This window comes from Lucilia sericata, unplaced genomic scaffold (assembly GCF_015586225.1).
Source record: "Lucilia sericata isolate MDLA Ls3-8-SP2 unplaced genomic scaffold, ASM1558622v1 Contig004712F_arrow, whole genome shotgun sequence".
NCBI lineage: Eukaryota > Metazoa > Arthropoda > Insecta > Diptera > Calliphoridae > Lucilia > Lucilia sericata.
The window spans coordinates 1-23,101 of record NW_023997327.1 but is presented as its reverse complement, the minus strand read 5'-3'; the positions used below and the strand labels follow the sequence as shown (position 1 = coordinate 23,101).

The 23,101-nt window shown below is 31.3% G+C and overlaps 1 long non-coding RNA gene across 1 annotated transcript; it reads left to right on the top strand.

The window, feature by feature from the left end:
- The first annotated feature begins 8,165 nt into the window (after nucleotides 1–8,165).
- LOC119615272 lies at nucleotides 8,166–21,859 on the top strand. The gene is made up of 3 exons (XR_005232394.1): nucleotides 8,166–8,247; nucleotides 8,346–8,646; nucleotides 21,513–21,859. It is a non-coding gene; the product is annotated as an uncharacterized LOC119615272 (long non-coding RNA).
- The last annotated feature ends 1,242 nt before the right edge of the window (nucleotides 21,860–23,101 follow it).

Genomic DNA, 23,101 nt, shown 5'->3' with positions numbered 1-23,101 from the left:
AGTCTATAGTCTAGTCTATAGTCTAGTCTATAGTCTAGTCTATAGTCTAGTAGTCTAGTCTAGTCTATAGTCTAGTCTATAGTCTAGTCTATAGTCTAGTCTATAGTCTAGTCTATAGCCTAGTCTATAGTCTAGTCTATAGTCAGTATATAATCTAGTCTATAGTCTAGTCTATAGTCTTGTCTATAGTCTAGTCTATAGTCTAGTCTATAGTCTAGTCTATAGTCTAGTCTATAGCCTAGTCTATAGTCTAGTCTATAGTCTAGTTTATAGTCTAGTCTATAGTCTAGTCTATAGTCTAGTCTATAGTCTAGTCTATAGTCAGTCTATAGTCTAGTCTGTGTAGTCTAGTCTATAGTCTAGTCTATAGTCTAGTCTATAGTCTAGTCTATAGTCGTCTATAGTCTAGTCTATAGTCTAGTCATTCTAGTCTTATAGTCTAGTCTATATCTAGTCTATAGTCTAGTCTATAGTCTATCTATAGTCTAGTCTATAGTCTAGTCTATAGTCTAGTCTAGAGTCTAGTCTATCTAGTCTATAGTCTAGTCTATAGTCTAGTCTATAGTCTAAGTCTAGTCTATAGTCTAGTCTATAGTCTAGTCTATAGTCTAGTCTATAGTCTAGTCTATAGTCTAGTCTAGTCTAGTCTATAGTCTAGTCTATAGTTCTAATCTATAGTCTACTATAGTCTAGTCTATAGTCTAGTCTATAGTCTAGTCTATAGTCTAGTCTATAGTCCTCATAGTCTAGTCTATAGTCTAGTCTATAGTCTAGTCTATAATCTAGTCTATTCTAGTCTATGTCTAGTCTATAGTCTAGTCTATAGTCTAGTCTATAGTCTAGTCTATAGTCTTAGTCTACTCTAGTCTATAGTCTAGTCTATATCTAGTTATAGTCTAGTCTATAGTCTAGTCTTAGTCTAGTCTATAGTCTAGTCTTAGTCTAGTCTAGTCTATCGATAGTCTAGTCTATAGTCTAGTCTTATAGTCTAGTTTATAGTCTAGTTTATAGTCTAGTTTATAGTCTAGTCTATAGTCTAGTCTATAGTCTAGTCTATAGTCTAGTCTATAGTCTAGTCTATAGTCGTCTATAGTCTATCTATATCTAGTCTATAGTCTAGTCTATAGTCTAGCTATCTAGCCTATAGTCTAGTCTATAGTCTAGTCTATAGTCTAGTCTATAGTCTAGTCTATAGTCTAGTCCATAGTCTAGTCTATAGTCTAGTCTATAGTTTAGTCTATAGTCTAGTCTATAGTCTAGTCTATAGTCTAGCCTATAACCTGGCCTATAGTCTAGTCTATATTCTAGTAGCTTCTCTATAGTCTAGTCTAGTCTATAGCTACTCTATAGTCTAGTCTATAGTCTAGTCTAGTCTAGTCTATAGTCTAGTCTATAGTCTAGTCTATAGTCTAGTCTATAGTCTAGTCTATAGTCTAGTCTATAGTCTAGTCTATAGTCTAGTCTATAGTCTAGTCTATAGTCTAGTCTATAGTCTAGTCTATAGTCTAGTCTATAGTTAGTCTATAGTCTAGTCTATAGTCTAGTCTATAGTCTAGTCTATAGTCTAGTCTATAGTAGTCTATAGTCTAGTCTATAGTCTAGTCTATAGTCTAGTCTATAGTCTAGTCTATAGTCTAGTCTATAGTCTAGTCTATAGTCTAGTCTATAGTCTAGTCTATAGTCTAGTCTATAGTCTAGTCTATAGTCTAGTCTATAGTCTAGTCTATAGTCTAGTCTATAGTCTAGTCTATAGTCTAGTCTATAGTCTAGTCTATAGTCTAGTCTATAGTCTAGTCTATAGTCTAGTCTATAGTCTAGTCTATAGTCTAGTCTATAGTCTAGTCTATAGTCTAGTCTATAGTCTAGTCTATAGTCTAGTCTATAGTCTAGTCTATAGTCTAGTCTATAGTCTAGTCTATAGTCTAGTCTATAGTCTAGTCTATAGTCTAGTCTATAGTCTAGTCTATAGTCTAGTCTATAGTCTAGTCTATAGTCTGTCTATAGTCTAGTCTATAGTCTAGTCTATAGTCTAGTCTATAGTCTAGTCTATAGTCGTCTATAGTCTATAGTCTATAGTCTAGTCTATAGTCTGTCTATCTAGTCTATAGTCTAGTCTATAGTCTAGTCTATAGTCTAGTCTATAGTCTAGTCTATAGTCTAGTCTATAGTCTAGTCTATAGTCTAGTCTATAGTCTAGTCTATAGTCTAGTCTATAGTCTAGTCTATAGTCTAGTCTATAGTCTAGTCTATAGTCTAGTCTATAGTATAGTCTATAGTCTAGTCTATAGTGTCTATAGTCTAGTCTATAGTCTAGTCTATAGTCTAGTCTATAGTCTAGTCTATAGTCTAGTCTATAGTCTAGTCTATAGTCTAGTCTATAGTCTAATCTATAGTCTTGTCTATAGTCTAGTCTATAGTCTAGTCTATAGTCTAGTCTATAGTCTAGTCTATAGTCTAGTCTATAGTCTAGTCTATAGTCTAGTCTATAGTCTAGTCTATAGTCTAGTCTATAGTCTAGTCTATAGTCTAGTCTATAGTCTAGTCTATAGTCTAGTCTATAGTCTAGTCTATAGTCTAGTCTATAGTCTAGTCTATAGTCTAGTCTATAGTCTAGTCTATAGTCTAGTCTATAGTCTAGTCTATAGTCTAGTCTATAGTCTAGTCTATAGTCTAGTCTATAGTCTAGTCTATAGTCTAGTCTATAGTCTAGTCTATAGTCTAGTCTATAGTCCAGTCTATAGTCTAGTCTATAGTCTAGTCTATAGTCTAGTCTATAGTCTAGTCTATAGTCTAGTCTATAGTCTAGTCTATAGTCTAGTTTATATTCTAGTCTATAGTCTAGTCTATAGTCTAGTCTATAATCTAGTATAGTCTAGTGTATAGTCTAGTCTATAGTCTAGTCTATAGTCTAGTCTATAGTCTAGTTTATAGTCTAGTCTATAATCTAGTTATAGTCTAGTGTATAGTCTAGTCTATAGTCTAGTCTATAGTCTAGTCTATAGTCTAGTCTATAGTCTAGTCTATAGTCTAGTCTATAGTCTAGTCTATAGTCTAGTCTATGGTCTAGTCTATAGTCTAGTCTATAGTCTAGTCTATAGTCTAGTCGATAGTCTAGTCTATAGTCTAGTCTATAGTAGGTTACCCTTTAGTCTAGTGTATTATATAGATCAGTCTATAGTCTAGTCTATAATATAGTATGTGATCTAGTGTATAGTCTAGCCTATAGTCCAGTCTATAGACTAGTCTATAGTCTAGAATATAGTATAGTCATAGTTTTGTTTATTGGTATTAGACTAAGTACTTCACATAGTACTGATTGTAGGGTATTTGCTGCAACAATAAAACAGAGCGAAGATGTTTCTTTGTATTTACTAACAAATTAATAAACAATTCTATACTTTACAACCCACTATTCATTTTGAATAACAAACCCTCTCTAAAGCAAATCTATTAAGAAAATAATAAATAAATTTATAAATTTTTTAATGTTTCAAAAACACCCTCTATAACGAACAACAACAAAATGATGATTAAATTATAAATTAAGAATATTAAACAAATCTTTATATTATTTAGTAACAATTTAGACAGCAAATAAAAAGACGTTTAATTGTGCTAAAAAAAACAAACATTTCAATACAACAGGTGAAATTAACAATTTTTTAAAATTTACAATTTCAAAAGTGAGTGTGAATTTTGAATAAAAATTTTTATTTGTAATTCTATAAACATATATACAAAAATCATTATAAAATCGTGAAGAGTCATAAATTTATATTTATTTTAATAAAAAATATCAGTCTCCTTTTTGAAAAGATACTAAAATGAAAAGTATTTGACGCCATGATAAGATAATAAGACAGCAAAAAAAAAATTTATAGTTTATTTTAAACTTTATAATACAAAACAATAAAACAAAACGTTATTGATGTTATTTTAACATCACTTATGAAAACAAATAGATAGCACAGGTGTCGCCTTATAAAAACTAAAGGAATTACTATTAGAACCAAGGGTTATAGTGTAGTCTATAGTCTAAAGTGTAGTCTAAAGTCTATTCTATAGCCTAGTCTAAAGTCTAGTATATAGTCTAGTCTAAAGTCTAGTATATAGTCTAGCCTATAGTTTAGTCTATAGTCTAGTCTACAGTCTAGTCTATAGTCTAGTCTATAGTCTAGTCTATAGTCTAGTCTATAGTCTAGTCTATAGTCTAGTCTATAGTCTAGTCTATAGTCTAGTCCATAGTCTAGTCAATAGTGTAGTCTATAGTCTAGTCTATAGCCTATCTATAGTCTAGTCTATAGTCTAGTCTATAGTCTTGTCTATAGTCTAGTCTATACTAGACTATAGACTAGGCTATAGACAAGACTATAGACTAGACTATAGACAAGACTATAGAGTATAGACTAGACTATAGACTAGACTATAGACTAGACTATAGACTAGACTATAGACTAGACTATAGACTAGACTATAGACTAGACTATAGACTAGACTATAGTCTAGACTAGACTATAGACTAGACTATAGGCTAGACTATAGACGAGACTATAGACTAGACTAGACTAGACTATAGACTAGACTATAGACTAGACTATAGACTAGACTATAGACTAGACTATAGACTAGACTATAGACTAGACTATAGACTAGACTATAGACTAGACTATAGACTAGACTATAGACTAGACTATAGACTAGACTATAGACTAGACTATAGACTAGACTATAGACTAGACTATAGACTAGACTATAGACTAGACTATAGACTAGACTATAGACTAGACTATAGACTAGACTATAGACTAGACTATAGACTATAGACTAGACTATAGACTAGACTATAGACTAGACTATACTAGACTAGAGACTAGACTATAGACTAGACTATAGACTAGACTATAGACTAGACTATAGACTAGACTATAGACTAGACTATAGACTAGACTATAGACTAGACTATAGACTAGACTATAGACTAGACTATAGACTAGACTATAGACTAGACTATAGACTAGACTATAGACTAGACTATAGACTAGACTATAGACTAGACTATAGACTAGACTATAGACTAGACTATAGACTAGACTATAGACTAGACTATAGACTAGACTATAGACTAGACTATAGACTAGACTATAGACTAGACTATAGACTAGACTATAGACTAGACTATAGACTAGACTATAGACTAGACTATAGACTAGACTATAGACTATAGACTAGACTATAGACTAGACTATAGACTAGACTATAGACTAGACTATAGACTAGACTATAGACTAGACTATAGACTAGACTATAGACTAGACTATAGACTAGACTATAGACTAGACTATAGACTAGACTATAGACTAGACTATAGACTAGACTATAGACTAGACTATAGACTAGACTATAGACTAGACTATAGACTAGACTATAGACTAGACTATAGACTAGACTATAGACTAGACTATAGACTAGACTATAGACTAGACTATAGACTAGACTATAGACTAGACTATAGACTAGACTATAGACTAGACTATAGATAGGCTATAGACTAGACTATAGACTACACTATTGACTAGACTATGGACTAGACTATAGACTAGACTATAGACTAGACTATAGACTAGACTATAGACTAGACTATTGACTAGACTATGGACTAGACTATAGACCAGACTATAGACTAGACTATAGACTAGACTATAGACTAGACTATAGACTAGACTATAGACTAGACTATAGACTAGACTATAGACTAGACTATAGGCTAGACTATAGACTAGACTATAGACTAGACTATAGACTAGACTATAGACTAGACTATAGACTAGACTATAGACTAGACTATAGACTAGACTATAGACTAGACTATAGACTAGACTATAGACTAGACTATAGACTAGACTATAGACTAGACTATAGACTAGACTATAGACTAGACTATAGACTTGACTACAGACTAGACTATAGACTAGACTATAGACTAGACTATAGACTAGACTATAGACTAGACTATAGACTAGACTATAGACTAGACTATAGACTAGACTATAGACTAGACTATAGACTAGACTATAGACTAGACTATAGACTAGACTATAGACTAGACTATAGACTAGACTATAGACTAGACTATAGACTAGACTATAGACTAGACTATAGACTAGACTATAGACTAGACTATAGACTAGACTATAGACTAGACTATAGACTAGACTATAGACTAGACTATAGACTAGACTATAGACTAGACTATAGACTAGATAGACTAGACTATAGACTAGACTATAGACTAGACTATAAGACTAGACTATAGACTAGACATAGACATACTATAGACTAGACTATAGACTAGACTATAGACTAGGCGATAGACGAGACTATAGACTAGACTAGACTAGACTATAGACTAGACTATAGATATTAGACTAGACTATAGATTAGACTAGACTATAGACTAGGTGAGGTTAGGTTGATAGGAGGATGTATACTACATCAAATCCGAAGAAATACACCTAGGCCACTATCGGGCCTGTTGTGCGCTCCAATTCAAGAAAAAAAAAAAAGAAAATGTTCATTGAATGTATTATTTTTCCATGTTCAGAAACTCAGTTTTCCTGGACGTATTCCTAAGAATCTTCCAATCGGTGTTGGTTAAGAATGTTATTTCCGGAATAACATCACTTCCAAGATACTTGGATCTAACTTCGACGAATGCTATAGACTAGATTATAGACTAGACTATAGACTAGACTATTGACTAGACTATGGACTAGACTATAGACCAGACTATAGACTAGACTATAGACTAGACTATAGACTAGACTATAGACTAGACTATAGACTAGACTATAGACTAGACTATAGACTAGACATATACTAGACTATAGACTAGACTATAGACTAGACTATAGACTAGACTATAGACTAGACTATAGACTAGACTATAGACTAGACTATAGACTAGACTATAGACTAGACTATAGACTAGACTATAGACTAGACTATAGACTAGACTATAGACTAGACTATAGACTAGACTATAGACTAGACTATAGACTAGACTATAGACTAGACTATAGACTAGACTATAGACTAGACTATAGACTAGACTATAGACTAGACTATAGACTAGACTATAGACTAGACTATAGACTAGACTATAGACTAGACTATAGACTAGACTATAGACTAGACTATAGACTAGACTATAGACTAGACTATAGACTAGACTATAGACTAGACTATAGACTAGACTATAGACTAGACTATAGACTAGACTAGACATAGACTAGACTATAGATAGGCTATAGACTAGACTATAGACTAGACTATTGACTAGACTATGGACTAGACTATAGACTAGACTATAGACTAGACTATAGACTAGACTATAGACTAGACTATTGACTAGACTATGGACTAGACTATAGACCAGACTATAGACTAGACTATAGACTAGACTATAGACTAGACTATAGACTAGACTATAGACTAGACTATAGACTAGACTATAGACTAGTATATAGTATATATATATATATTTATATATAAATATTTTTATTTAATATCAATATTTTTAATACAAATATGTATTTTTATTTTCTTTCAGGTACTTTTCAATCAGTCCACATATCCTTATAGCAGTAAGTAAATCAGATTAGTTTCTAATTTTCCTAAAGTGTTTAACAAAAAAAGTCCTTCATTTCACTTTTTCCTCCATAATTTTATTACAAATTTCTGTTTTTAATTCCCTAATTGATTTCACCCTGATTTTAAGGGATTTTCTGGCTGATTTGTAACATTTTGATTAGAAAGCCATCAAAATTTTGTTGGGGTAGTTTTTTGATTAAGAAAATTTCTTTCACGCATTAGCCAAAACACCACCCAAAAAAATATAAGAAAATAATTAACGTTTTGTTTTTTTGGAATCAAAAGATTGTTATTTTATATTTTTAGTAAATGTTGTGGTTGTTGTTGTGCTCTTTCCATAACCCACCCATAAATGTTAAGACTCTATAAAAAATATAATTTTGTGGTGTTCTTATCAGTTTCAAATATAGCGACTACCGTCTACCTTAATTTGAAGTACAATATATTTTATTTAACTTTGGTGTTGTTGTTTATTTATACTGTTTTAGTTGTTGTTGCCGTAGACCCATGTGCTGGTATGCGGTTCTGTCAATGTTTCATTTTGCAAATATTTTCAGTTGTAACGTGTCATTTGGCCAAGTTTCACTTTAATTCTTGGTAGTTAAAAAAGTCTCTTGTGCTTTTAGTTAAAAAAATATTCTATTTTAATTTTCATAATCTTTTTAACGTTTTTTCTTTTTCTTATTTAATTCTAGAGATAATTTTAAAAAGATTATCTACAAACGAATATGCGAAAATAAATAACGACTAAAAAAAATAGTGAATTTAATTAAAAAAAGTTTGAAGGAAACAAACAAAAATAATTAAAATTTGATTAAAAAAATATAAAACAAAAATTACGTAAATAAATTAATGTTCAATTGCAAAAAGTGCTCAATTAAAAAAAAGGGTTTCGAAACAACCCCAAAGTGTTCAGTTGTAAGAATATTCAAAAATACCAGACGCAGTATAACAGGAAAACCTAAACATCTACTTCAAACTGTAAATTGGAAACAGGTACATTCACATAACAAACAGTTTTAAAAGAACGGTTATATCCTAAAAAAATATAAACCAAACTATACACTAGATTATAGCAAAGTCTATGTACTACTAACAGTCCAAAAAGCTGACCTAACTACCGTCCAGACTATAGACCATACCACAATCCAGACTAAACTATCATATAGACCACGGACTTGATCACAGTTCAGATTATTCACAAGATCTGTTGGGACTACAGCTACAGTATAATGCACATTATATACTTGATTAAAATCCGGAATATATGCAAGACTATAATCCAAACTATAGTCCAGAATATGATTTAGACTATAAACCAGACTTTCAAGTAGACTATAGACAAGATCAAAGTCCAAACCATAGACTAGACTAGGGTCCAAAATAAAATATACACTATACGCTAGATCAGAGTCCATACAACAGACTACACCATACTCAAGACTATATGCTAGGCTATAGTCCAGACTATAGACAAGACTATAGATCTGACTATATTCTATACTATGGACTGTAGACAAGACTATAGTCTATCTATGGACTGTAGACAAGACTATAGTCTATACTATGGACTGTAGACAAGACTATAGACCTAGACTATAAACTAGACTATAGACTAAACTATAGACTAGACTATAGACTAGACTATAGACTAGACTATAGACTAGACTATAGACTAGACTATAGACTAGACTATAGACTAGACTATAGACTAGACTATAGACTAGACTATAGACTAGACTATAGACTAGACTATAGACTAGACTATAGACTAGACTATAGACTAGACTATAGACTAGACTATAGACTAGACTATAGACTAGACTATAGACTAGACTATAGACTAGACTATAGACTAGACTATAGACTAGACTATAGACTAGACTATAGACTAGACTATAGACTAGACTATAGACTAGACTATAGACTAGACTATAGACTAGACTATAGACTAGACTATAGACTAGACTATAGACTAGACTATAGACTAGACTATAGACTAGACTATAGACTAGACTATAGACTAGACTATAGACTAGACTATAGACTAGACTATAGACTAGACTATAGACTAGACTATAGACTAGACTATAGAACTATGACTATAGACTAGACTATAGACTAGACTATAGCTAGACTATAGACTAACTATAGACTGACTATAGACTAGACTATAGACTAGACTATAGACTAGACTATAGACTAGACTATAGACTAGACTAGACTAGACTATAGACTAGACTATAGACTAGACTATAGACTAGACTATAGACTAGACTATAGACTAGACTATGGACTAGACTATAGATTAGACCATAGACTAGACTATAGACTAGACTAATAGACCAGATTATAGACTAGATTATAGACTAGATTATAGACTAGACTATAGACTAGACTATAGACTAGACTATAGACTAGACTATAGACTAGACTATAGACTAGACTATAGACTAGACTATAGACTAGACTATAGACTAGACTAGAGACTAGACTATAGACTAGACTATAGACTAGACCATAGACTAGACTATAGACTAGACTATAGACTAGACTATAGACTAGACTATAGAATAGACTATAGACTAGACTATAGACTAGACTATAGACTAGACTATAGACTAGACTATAGACTAGACTATAGACTAGACTATAGACTAGACTATAGACTATAGACTAGACTATAGACTAGACTATAGACTAGACCATAGACTAGACTATAGACTAGACTATAAACTAGACTATAGACTAGACTATAGACTAGACTATAGACTAGACTATAGACTAGACTATAGACTAGACTCTAGACTAGACTATAGACTAGACTATAGAATAGACTATAGACTAGACTATAGACTAGACTATAGACTAGACTATAGAATAGACTATAGACTAGACTATAGACTAGACTATAGACTAGACTATAGACTAGACTATAGACTAGACTATAGACTAGGCCATAGACTAGACTATAGGCTATTCTACAGACTCGACTATAGTTCAGACTGTAGACTAGACTACACTATAAACTAGACTATAGACTATGTAATAGTCCAGGCTATAGTCCATACTATAAACTAGGCTATAGTCCAAACTAGATTTTAGATTTTAATACAGACTAGCCTAGAGTCCAGAAAATGTCTGTAGTCCACATTATAGACTTGTCTATAGTCTGGTTTAAATACCAGACTTCCAGCTTTACTATACTTTGCAATGAATCACTAATTTTAAATTTTTGTGTTTCTGTAGAATTTCAAAAAAAGTTTTGTCTTTTCCAAATCTGTTTAAAATCTAGTTTAGCCCAAATTTAAAACTTGACATTTATTTGTATGTATGTTTGTTAAGAATTTCTCCATATTTGTTTATAACTATTTTGTTTTTTTCGGAATTTATCAGCCCCAAATAAATAAAAAAATTCTTAACCTTGACATTAATTGCTGCTAAAAAATATTTTGCTAATTCGCCAAAAATTTTCTGAATGGCAACCCTGGTGCTATCAACCATAATAGTTTTGAATTTTCAGTGTCATTACCTTATTTATTGTATGTAGTAGTTGTTTATATATTTTTTTAAATATTTATCATTCATTTATTGTCATTTGCAATTTTTGCGTGTTTCTATTTATAAATTGCACGTTTTGTTTTTCTATTTTCAATATTTTGTAAATCATGATTTGGCATGTTATTTATAAGCAAAATATGTACTTTGAATGGATTTTTATTAATATTTTCATCTTGATGAAAATTTAAATTCTATAAGATTATGAAATTTTAAATAAAATTTGAAATGAAAAAATATTTTTCTTGTGATTTATTGTTTTATTTAGAATGAGTCTTGTAGAGTTAAATAAATTTTTAGTTTGAACACACTTAAAGAAATAAAATGGTTTATTTTAATAAAAATTGTATTTAGTACCAAACTTGGTACTAATTTTGGTTTTATTTCTATTGGTATTTTATTCGCTTTGTAATAAAAGTTCAATGACTTTTTAATTTGTTTTTTTTATCATAATTATTTTGGTAAACAAATAAATAATAAATATAGTAATTGTTTTTTTAACTATTTATGATATTTACCGTTTTTCTATTTGTTTATAAGGCTTTTTATTAGAATAATTTAAATTTAAATTTTATTATATTTATTCATTTTTTTTTTTTGTTTATTTTACGCTTTTTAATTATGGCCATTTGTTTTCAAGGTGTCAAAAATTATTTAAATATTTTTAGTTTGTTTATATTTTTTTCAAGCATTTAAGGGAAATAAAACAGTTACAGCATAACATTTTAGCAAAACAGTTATTTTATTAGTTATAAACAAATAAGTTCCATAAACAAATAATGGAAAAATTCTCAAATTACACTGTCAGAAATTTATTTAATTAGGTAATGAAATCTTCTATAAAATTGTTTACAATATGTCTTAATAACTCATCTACAACTGGTCTAAAAAGTCATAAATGCCTTTGGCTATTTGTCTAAAATTTCGTCTAGAATATAAATAATTTCGTCTAGAAACTTTTAAACAAACTCGACTGTAGACAAATTTACTAAATTTTCTGCAAACTCATATAAAAATGTATACAAAACTCTTATATAAAGGTTAGTTAGTTAGTTAGTTAGTTAGTTAGTTAGTTAGTTAGTTAGTTAGTTAGTTAGTAGCTAGTTAGTTAGTTAGTTAGTTAGTTAGTTAGTTGTTAGTTAGTTAGTTAGTTAGTTAGTTCGTTAGTTAGTTAGTTAGTTAGTTAGTTAGTTAGCTAGTTAGTTAGTAGTTAGTTAGTTAGTTAGTTAGTTAGTTGTAGTTAGTTAGTTAGTTACTTAGTTAGTTGTTAGTTAGTTCGTTAGTTAGTTAGTTAGTTAGTTAGTTAGTTTTAGTTAGTTGTTCGTTCGTTCGTTAGTTTCGTTAGTTCGTTCGTTCGTTAGTTCGTTTTTCGTTCTTCGTTAGTTTCGTTCGTTCGTTTCGTTGTTCGTTCGTTCGTTAGTTCGTTCGTTAGTTAGTTAGTTCGTTCGTTCTTTGTTTTAGTTCGTTCGTTCGTTTGTTCGTTAGTTCGTTCGTTCGTTCGTTCGTTCGTTCGTTCGTTCGTTCGTTCGTTTTCGTTCGTTCGTTCGTTCGTTAGTTCGTTCGTTCGTTTCGTTCGTTCGTTCGTTCGTTCGTTCGTTCGTTCGTTTCGTTCGTTCGTTCGTTCGTTCGTTCGTTCGTTCGTTCGTTCGTTCGTTCGTTCGTTCGTTCGTTCGTTCGTTCGTTTTCGTTCGTTCGTTCGTTCGTTGTTCGTTCGTTCGTTCGTTCGTTCGTTCGTTCGTTCGTTCGTTCGTTCGTTCGTTCGTTCGTTCTTCGTTCGTTCGTTCGTTCGTTCTTTCGTTTCGTTCGTTCGTTCGTTCGTTCGTTCGTTTCGTTCGTTCGTTCGTTCGTTCGTTCGTTCGTTCGTTCGTTCGTTCGTTCGTTCGTGTTCGTTCGTTCGTTTCGTTCGTTCGTTCGTTTCGTTCGTTCGTTCGTTCGTTCGTTCGTTCGTTTCGTTCGTTCGTTCGTTCGTTCGTTCGTTCGTTTCGTTCGTTCTTCGTTCGTTCGTTCGTTCGTTCGTTTCGTTCGTTCGTTTTGTTCGTTCGTTCGTTGTTCGTTCGTTGTTCGTTCGTTCGTTCGTTCGTTCGTTCGTTTTCGTTCGTTCGTTCGTTGTTCGTTCGTTCGTTCGTTCGTTCGTTCGTTTCGTTCGTTCGTTCTTCGTTCGTTCGTTCGTTCGTTCGTTCTTCGTTCGTTCGTTCGTTCGTTCGTTCGTTCGTTCGTTCGTTCGTTCGTTCGTTCGTTCGTTCGTTCGTTCGTTCGTTCGTTCGTTCGTTCGTTCGTTCGTTCGTTCGTTCGTTCGTTCGTTCGTTCGTTCGTTCGTTTTTCGTTCGTTCGTTCGTTCGTTCGTTCGTTCGTTCGTTTCGTTCGTTCGTTCGTTCGTTTTCGTTCGTTCGTTCGTTCGTTCGTTCGTTCGTTCGTTCGTTCGTTCGTTCTTCGTTCGTTCGTTCGTTCGTTCGTTCGTCGTTCGTTCGTTCGTCGTTCGTTCGTTTCGTCGTTCGTTCGTTCGTTTCGTTCGTTCGTTCGTTCTTTCGTTCGTTCGTTCGTTCGTCTTCGTTCGTTCGTTCGTTCGTTTCGGTTCGTTCGTTCGTTCGTTCGTTCGTTCGTCTGTTTGCTCCATTGTTAGTTTGGAGGAAGATTAAATACACCTAGGCCTCCATCGGAACTGTTGTGCGCTCCTTTCTCAGTGCCTCAGATGGGAATCCAACCCACGCCCTTCAGTCTTCCATACTAGAACCCTAACCACTAATCTAATCTTCCTCTGTCCTCGGCTGTAGGCTCATATCACAACTCGTCGAAAATCTTCTGCGTATATTTGGCTCTAAATTCATATATATATACCCAATTAACTCGTATACAGACTTGTCAAGGTACTCGACTATTGCCTCATCTACACAATCGTATATATACTCAAATAAAAACTCGACTAGAAGCTCATACGCAAACTCGTTTAGCCTCAAAACAAACTCGTCGAAAAATTAGTTTTTTAATTAACCTAAAATTTCCTCTATAAATTCAATTGACTCATGTAGAAACTTTTTAACAAACTCGAATGTACACTCAAATAAAAACTCGTCGAAATACTCATGTATTAATTCGCCTATAAACTGAATTAACTCGTCTACAAACTCGTAAAGAAACTCAACTGTATACTCATGTACTCACTTGTCTATAAAAATGTATATAAAAACTAGTCTTAAAACTCGTCTACACACAAAACGAACTCGTCGAAAACTCGTATGTTTTAATTCGCTTAAAAATTTATCTGTAAACTAACTTAATTCGTCTATAAACTCGTTAAAACTCAAAACAATAATGGAAAAGTACTTTTCGAAACTGCACTGAAAAAAATTAAGTATATTTATGAATGAAATCTATTTTGGAATTTTTAATATAATTTGCTATGTTTTCGGAATTATTAATTAGTTTTTTTTTTTTCAAATACTTTGGGGTCTTTACGATTTTTGTGGTTAAATAGAAAGAAATTCCCCTTAATATCATGATTCATATAAAAATTCATATTAAAAGAAATATGCGTAAAAAGTTAAACAAAATAGATTAAATGATATTCATAAGTATTTTATATATAAGAAATAACTTTAATAATAAATTCAATTTAAAATAACAAACAAGATAAAGTTATCAAAAAACAAAAATAATGACAAAATTTTAACCTTGATTTTGAACTATACCATAACCTTCAAAGATAAATTCTTACCCTAAAGATTAAACCCCCAAAAAAGACCTAAATACAGCCTAAATTTGTTTATCAATTAAGAAATAAAACTTCTCGAAAAAAACCTTTTAAATAAATCATATAATTTTTTTTTTTTTAAGGCACGTGCTCTTATTAGATAATTTTTGCTTTAGTTATTTTCTTTTCATATTTTATTTATATTCTGTAACCTAAACTCAACGTAGTGTGAAAAAATAAACATTTAGAATGAAAATACCCAGAATCTAATTTAAATATTTAGCATAATTATCACCACAAAAAAAAAAAACGTCTACTGCTTATCGAGTTGTGAAATCCTACACGCTCTGACAGATTAAAAGCGCCTAAAGGTTCTGACATTGAACTTAGGTTTATGAAATGGAAATAAATCATAATTTTAAAGTTTTGCAAGAATTTTTTGTTAATTATGATTATTTCTTCCAAAAAAAACTAGAGTATAAAAAAGTTTAGAATGTTTTTAATAAACTCGACTATAAAAATTACTAAAAACTCGTCTATAAACTGGTATGTAATTGGCCACAAACTTATATGTCATTCGATCTATAAACTCGTCAATTATGTTATCTAAAAGTTGTTTACAAACTTGTCCCCATAATTTCCAATTGACTCGTCTATAAACTTGCCTTTAGTATCGTCCAAAAACATCAACATAGTCTAAACCAGTTACACAGACGTTTGACTAGTCAATTAGCTTCAGAGTCGAGTTTTTACAGTCGTATATAAACTCGTCTATAAACTATACACTCGTCTAAAAACTAGCCCGTAAGGCGAATATAAGGCACAGCTATAGACTTGTTTATATAGTCGTATTTTAACTAGCCTTTAAATCGTTTCTAAAAACTTCTATAGACTCGCCTACAAAATCGTTTAAAAACTCGTCTATAGACTCATCTATGAATCATATGTAAACTTGGCTATAAATTCGTCTACAGACTCGTCTACAATTTAGTGTAAAGACTCGTCTAAAAACATTTCTATAAACTTGTCGACAAACTCGTCTATTAACACTTCTCAGACTAGTCTACAAACTCTTCTATATACTAATCTATAAACTTATCTATTAACTTCTCTATAAACTCGTCTAAGAGCTCGGCTTTAGACTCCTTCCCGCTTATAAAAGCATCTATAAACTCGTCTGTAAACACTTCTATAGACTCGGCTATAAAATAATAAAAAACTTACCATCAAATTTTTATGTAAACTTGCCTAAAAACTCTTCTGTAAACTCGTCTATAAATTCATACAAAAACTTCCCCATAGTGCTCTTTATACACTTTTCTAAACTATAGTCCATAAACTGGCGAATGGACTACTTTACAGACTAATTTCACTTAAACTCGTCCGCAAATTCGCGGACTATCATATAGTATTTAGTTCGAACAATAATCCGGTCTATAATCTATAAAAAAGTTTGCTTTATAGTCTGGACTATAGACCAATTTACTACCTCCTAGTCTATAATTCGGACTATATGTATTATAGTGTATTGTATTGTCTATGGTCTGGTCTATAATGTGGAACATATTCTTATTCATAGTCTGGACTATCAAATGTTCTGTAATAAAGTTTGCTTTCTGCACTTTAGCCTGGTCTATTGTCTAGTCTACAGTTCCCACTATAGTCTGAACTATTGTCTAGTCTATAGTCTGATATATAAACTGATTTACTTTATAGTCTAAAGTATGTCTATAATCTGAACTATTGTATACATATTCTGGGCTGTAGTCTATATCCTGAACTGTAGTTTGAACTATTGTCTACTATACTGTGTGGACCAATGTATAGCCTACAGTGCGATCTATAATCTTTACTAAAATCTGGTTTAAAGTCTGAACTATTATCTAATCAGTAATCTGGACTATATTCTAGTCTTATAGTCGTGACGATAGTCATTATTCTGAACCATAGTTTGTGCAGTTGTCTAGTCAGCTTATAGATCTTATAGATTGATCAGTTTATAGTCCAGCCCATAGATCAGTCTATAGTCCAACCTATGAATCAGTCTATCGTTTACACTATAGATTAGGCTATAGTCTAGCCTGTAGATCAGTTTATAGTTTAGCCTAAAGATAAGTCCATAGTCTAGTCTATAGGCCAGTTTACAGTCTAGCCTACAGATCAGTTTTTAGTCTAGCTTACAGATCATTCTATATTCTAGCCTATAGATCAGTCTATAGTCTAGCCTAGAGATCAGTGTATATTCTAACCTTTAGATCAGTTTATAGTCTAGTCTATAGATCAGTCTGTAGTCTAGTTTACCGATCAGTCTATAGACTAGTCTATAGATCTATCCTACAGATCATTCTATAGTCTAGCCTATAGATCAGTCTGTAGTCTAGCCTATAGATCAGTCTATAATCTAGCCTAGAGATTAGTCTTTAGATCAGTCTGTAGTCTAACCTATAGATCAGTCTATAATATAACCTGTAGATCAGTCTACAGCCTGTAGATCAGTCTATAGCCTTACCTATAGAATAGTCTATAGTATAGCTTAAAGATCTGTATATAGTCTAGCCTATAGATCAGTTTACACTACAGTCTATAGTCTAGCCTAAAGATAAGTACATAGTCTAGTCTATAGATCAGTCTACAGTCTAGCCTATAGATCAGTCTATAGGCTAGACTGTATAGTCTTTAGTCTAGCGTACAGATCATTCTATAGTCTAGCCTATAATCATTCTGTAATCTAGCCTATAATCATTCTGTAATCTAGCCTATAGATCAGTCTATAGTCTAGCTTAGAGACAGTGTATATTCTAGCCTTTAGATAAGTTACAGATAATGTTACAGTCTAGCCTATAGATTAGCCTATAGATCAGTCTTTAGTCTAGCTTACAGAACATTCTATAGTCTAGCCTATAATTATTCTGTAATCAAGCCTACAGATCAGTCTATAGTCTAGCCTAAAGATCTGTCTATAGTCTAGCCTATAGATCAGTCTTTAGTTTAGCTTATAGATCAGTCAATCCTAGTCCTTCATGCTTTCTGTACAGCAAATTTAACAAATTTTCAATTCTAACCTTAAACTTTATTATTTAACTTATGCAAAATTTCCCCATTTTAACTATTAAAAAGTAATTTAAATTCCTGCCATAATTTTCAACATCAACTGTATAAATATGAAAAAAAAATAACAACACAAATCAATAACAAACAGCTGGATTTATGGGATTCCTTAGATTCTACTACGTGATTTTTATTTTTCAATTAATTACAATATAAAAACATTTTTAACGATTAACTCATCTTTTTTTTCTGATATAAAACAAAAATATGTGTAGAAAATTAGTTTTAAATAATTATTACTCATTTTAACACAACAGAGCTACAGAGTAAAGTAAAGAATTTTGAAAAAAAGCTTTAATTAAAAGCTTAATTTATAGAGAGGGAGACAAGTTGTTTTTTAAGTAAAGGTATTTGAAATAAAATCTTGATGAATCAAAAAGGTATTAATTAGTTAAGGTAAATTTTTTTCAGAGAATTTTTATTGTTTTTTTTTTATAATAGAGATAGAGAAATGTTTATAAATTTTATCAATATTGTGGAGAAGATGTTAAACAAATAATTATATTTTTTAGTATTGTTTTATAGATAGTGAAACGTAAAACGTAAATTATAAGAATTTAAAGAAAAAATCTAGGTTTTTTCCTTTAATTTTTTTTTAAATAAATTCAAGTGCGAAAATAATTACAAGAGTTTATTTGTCATTAATTAAATAAATAACTTGATATGTTTGAATTTATAAAAAAAAAAGTGAAGAAATTGTTAAAATAGATAAAGTAAAAGTTTACGCAATTTACACCGTTCCTTCAAAAATTTTAATAAATAATAAAGCAATTAATCATCATTAATCTACTTAATTTTATAAAATTTTAATTTAATTCTATATTAATTACTCTGTCAACTGTCGAACCAACATTTCAACAAACTTTAATTTTTATTAACTTCCAAAGTTAAACCCCAAAAACCATTAAGAAAAAAGTGCTAAAAATCTAAAAAATTTTCGTTAAAATAAAAATATTTTAATTTCTTCATAAAAAATTTAAAAGTGCAAGTTTCTCTTATAATTAACGTTTAAATTTAATTATAAGTTAATAACAGCATTTATGTTTTAATATTTAGTCGTTATAAAAAAAATACCATAAAAATGCAAAAAATACCGAATAAAACATTCAGTCACGTCCAATTTTATGTCAAAAAGTCATAAATACTATTATTAAAATATTTTTTTTGAAATTGTGTTTATTTTTTATAAAAAAATTAAAAAATTGTTAAACAATTTGTCATTAAGTTAATAATTGATAGACATTTGGCAGCAAACAAAAACTTGTCTGTAAATGCTATAAATTTAAAGCTTAAAGTTTTGTCAAATATATTTAAAAGTGATTAAAATGTTTAAACATATATTAAGCTCTAATACTGTCCTTTTAATGACCTAGAGAAGCAACTATAGTCCAGACATTAGATCAGTCTATAGTCCAGACTATAGAGCATTCTATAGTCCAGACTATAGATCATTCTATAGTCCAGACTGTAGATCATTCTATATTCCAGACTGTAGATCATTCTATAGTCCAGACTGTAGATCATTCTATAGTCCAGACTGTAGATCATTCTATAGTCCAGATTATAGATCATTCTATAGCCCAGACTATAGATCATTCTATAGTCCAAACTATATACCATTTTATAGTCCAGATTATAAATCATTCTGTAGTCCAGACTATAGATCATTTCATAGTCCAGACTAAAGATCATTCTATAGTCCAGACTATAGATCATTCTATAGTCCCAGAATATAGATCAATCTATAGTCCATACTATAGATCATTCTATAGTCCAGACTATAGATCATTCTATAGCCAAAACTATAGATCATTCTATAGTCCAGACAATAGATCATTATATAGTCCAGACTATAGATCATTATATATCATTCTATAGTCCAGACTATAGATCATAATATAGTTCAGATTATATATAATTCTATTGTCGAAACAAATGAACAGTCTATAGTCCAGACATAGACCAGTTTATAGTCAGGACTATAGATCAGTCAAGACTATCGATTAGCACTCTATAGTCTAGACTAGAGTTCAGTCTAGAGCACATATTATAGATTAGACTAATGATCAGTCAATAGTCAAGACTATAGATCAGTCTAGTACAGACTATAGATTACTCTATAGTCCATAATATAGCTTATCGATCAGTCTATAGTTTGGACTATCTAACTTATTTAGTCTAACTTATTTAGTCTATATAGTCTAGTAATCTATATGTATTTAGACTATTGATCAATCTACAGTTTAGGCTATAGATCAGGGTATAGTCTAAATCATATAGAGCAGTCTATAGCCAAAAGTCTACTCTACAGATCAGTTTATAGTATAGTTTGTCACTCAGTCTATATTGTAGCCTATAAATCTATAGTCTAGCTTATTGATCATAGTCTGCACTATAGATTAGTATAAAGTCTAGCCTATAGACTAATCTATAGTGTTGACTATATAGTCTCCACTATAGATCAGTCTATAACCTATACTAAACATAGATCAACCTGTAGTCTAGCTTATACATCATTCTATAGTCTAGCCTATATGTCAATCTTTAGTTTTGGCTACAGATCAGTCTATAGTTTAGTCTGCAGTCTAACCTATAGTTCAGTTTATTTTCTACACTAAAGATCAGTCTATAGTCTATTTTACTGATCATAGTTTATGCCATAGATCAGTATAGACTACTCTATTGATCTGTCTATAGTCTACGCTATAGATCAGTCTATAATCTCAGTCTATAATAGATCAGGCTATAATCTACAATATAAATTAGTTTACAGTCTAGCTTTTAGATCAGTCTATAGTTTAGACTGTAGATCAGTCTATGGTCTTGCCTATAGTCTAGCCTATAGATCAGTCTATAGTTTAACATATAGATCAATAATATATTATCGACCCTATAGATCAGTCTGTCTGTAGTCTATATTATAGATCACTCTATGTTTTAGACTATTGATCAGTTTTGACTATAGCTCACACTACATATCAGTCTTTAGTCTAGATCATAGATCTGTCTATAGTCGAGACTAGGCTACAAAGTGCGGTCTTTCTGAACAAAACTTGTAGATCAAACTACAAACCGGACTATACTCTAGTCTATATGACTCTTCTCAAGGCATACTTCTTATAACTATCTAACATTATCTGTTCCTCCCTGTTTTTCCAATCATAAATACCATCATCATCTAATCTATTAAAGATAAAAAATATAATATCAAAGAAATTGAAACTGACTGGTATTGACATAATCTTTAGAGCAGAAAAAAAAAACTGAAAAGAAATACTACAACTTTGATAACAATAATGTTTAAAAAAAATTCGCTAAACAATTAATATTTTCCATTTTATACTATTTTAATTTCTGTTAACGTATATTTTAAATAAATATTAGCCATATACTTATACTTTATTGCCTTGATTTTTAAGATAAGATTTTTTTCTATATATATCTCTACGTAAACGGGCAAAATTTTCTTAATCAGTTCGGTTTTTTTTCTCTCTTTCTCTATTTACAGTTAAACTAGAAAATTTAAAACAGAGTTCTAGCAGTTGTACGTAATTAATTGAAAGAATCAGCAGAAATAAAAACCCACGGCTAAATTCTTGAAAAAAAAAAAATTGCACCATATTTTGAAAAGTCATCTATAGTTTCAGAAAATCGCCATGAAGTTCGTTTAAATGTGTGCAAATTTTGAGAACGACTCAGTAATTGGAAAAACAAGAAGATTTACGGCAACTTTTTTACATTTAAGGAGATTCTGTTGTATATTTTGAATTATAACTGGGGAGCGAGTTTCCTCGTTAACCATCAGCATGAGTAAATCGGGATTTTCAACGCTCAATCGTTGGTTGGGACGTAAAAATAAGGGTGAGTACTTGAAATACTAGACTAGACTGCGGACTATGCTAGACTATAATACAGATGAGACTATAGACTAAACTATAGACTACGCCATAGAAAGGACTATAAACTAGAGTAAAGACTAGACTACATGCTAGACTATACCATAGATCAGATTATACAGAGATTATACAGATTATAGTTCAGACTATAGTCCAGACTATAAACTAGAGTACAGGCTAGACTATAGACTAGACTGTCGACTGGACTATAGACTAGACTATGGACTAGACTATAGAGTAGACTATAGACTAGACTAGACTAGACTATAGGACTATAGACTAGATAGACTAGACTATAGACTAGACTATAGACTAGACTACTAGACATAGACTAGACTATAGACTAGACTATAGACTAGACTATAGACTAGACTATAGACTAGACTATAGACTAGACTATAGACTAGACTATAGACTAGACTATAGACTAGACTATAGACTAGACTATAGACTAGACTATAGACTAGACTATAGACTAGACTATAGACTAGACTATAGACTAGACTATAGACTAGACTATAGACTAGACTATAGACTAGACTATAGACTAGACTATAGACTAGACTATAGACTAGACTATAGACTAGACTATAGACTAGACTATAGACTAGACTATAGACTAGACTATAGACTAGACTATAGACTAGACTATAGACTAGACTATAGACTAGACTATAGACTAGACTATAGACTAGACTATAGACTAGACTATAGACTAGACTATAGACTAGACTATAGACTAGACTATAGACTAGACTATAGACTAGACTATAGACTAGATATGACTAGACTATAGACTAGACTATAGACTAGACTATAGACTAGACTATAGACTAGACTATAGACTAGACTATAGACTAGACTATAGACTAGACTATAGACTAGACTATAGACTAGACTATAGACTAGACTATAGACTAGACTATAGACTAGACTATAGACTAGACTATAGACTAGACTATAGACTAGACTATAGACTAGACTATAGACTAGACTATAGACTAGACTATAGACTAGACTATAGACTAGACTATAGACTAGACTATAGACTAGACTATAGACTAGACTATAGACTAGACTATAGACTAGACTATAGACTAGACTATAGACTAGACTATAGACTAGACTATAGACTAGACTAGACTATAGACTAGACTATAGACTAGACTATAGACTAGACTATAGACTAGACTATAGACTA